The sequence below is a fragment of the Sinocyclocheilus grahami genome, unplaced genomic scaffold (assembly GCF_001515645.1).
Source record: "Sinocyclocheilus grahami isolate Dianchi unplaced genomic scaffold, SAMN03320097.WGS_v1.1 scaffold766.1, whole genome shotgun sequence".
Taxonomy (NCBI): Eukaryota; Metazoa; Chordata; class Actinopteri; order Cypriniformes; family Cyprinidae; genus Sinocyclocheilus; species Sinocyclocheilus grahami.
The window spans coordinates 330,822-332,111 of NW_015505945.1; positions in this window are offsets into that span (position 1 = coordinate 330,822).

Here is a 1,290-nt window from a genome sequence, read left to right on the forward strand (position 1 = left end):
AAGCGCTATATAAATAAAGGTGACTTGACTTGACTTGACTTTTCTGTACTGATGTGCAGCTCTTCTCTTAGCTTTAAGCAGCTGTAAGAATTTTTCGTAATACTGAATAAAACACAGCTCTACTAGCGAGCATATATCATTATAATAGGAGTCCTGAGCAATCACGTCTGCAGCTCTAGAGTCTGTAAACGGCAAAAACCGTCCAAAAGCTAGCCAATGAGAAACACTCTCTACCCGTCAGTCATGTTGGACTGTAAGTTTATGCTTGAAATGAGCTGCTTGCCAAAACTAGCTGAAATGACTTCACGCAGGTTTAGGCCATTAGGCAAGCACGGCGTGTTTGGAGGTTATCTGTTGAATGTAAGCTGCTGTTGACTTTCACCTGCATTCCTGCAGTGACTCACGCGCTGCGGTATGAGCAGAGACGACGGCTGTCACACACTGCTGTGAAAGCTACCCTTCACCCTGTCACACACGTGAGGAGCACTTCACTAGCACTTCCATGGGGAATCCCGTCTCAAACATTACATCATTACTGACAGCCAGCAGCCCAGATATGGATGGAGGAGGTTCGAGAAGAGCTCAGCTGTGTGTGTTCAGGATTTGGCACAAAGGGACAAAACGTTAAGCTCCTGCACAGACACATACACTAAAATCACTCAAATACACCCAAACGGTCCCGTACATTCCTGCTTCTTCACAGAAATAGAGTACACTTTGGTGTCATATTACTATTACTATTTGGTGTCATTACTTTTCAGTTAGTGAGAACTGATTAACTATTATATAACATGTATACATATAATAACCTAGCATGAAAACTAGCTACTTTTAAATATATCAAATATCTGCTATCACAAAATGTGTTTTTTGCCCTGGCCCACATCAGAATGTTTGATCTTGTCAACAAATTTAACGAATAAAATCAATCAGCAATGCCCTTCGTTTGATTCAGTAATGTATTCAGTTGATATAACATGAATTGTAAAAATATTTTAAGAAGTTTAATTTATTCATTTAATTATGGGCCTGTTACTAAACTTAGAAAACATTTGACTCAATTTAATTTGTAACAATTTATAACATAAATATTCTACTATAAAACATAACTTGGGCCCTTTCAACGACGCGCATAAAAAAAAAAATAATAATAATAATAAATAAGTTCTTACACAGACTTTGTTGCTTATTCATCTAGCTCAACCATTAGTAACCATGATCGTAATATTATTGAAAAATAATGAGCAGAAATATAATTTGATCAATAACTATGCACCAACATTTGGTCCA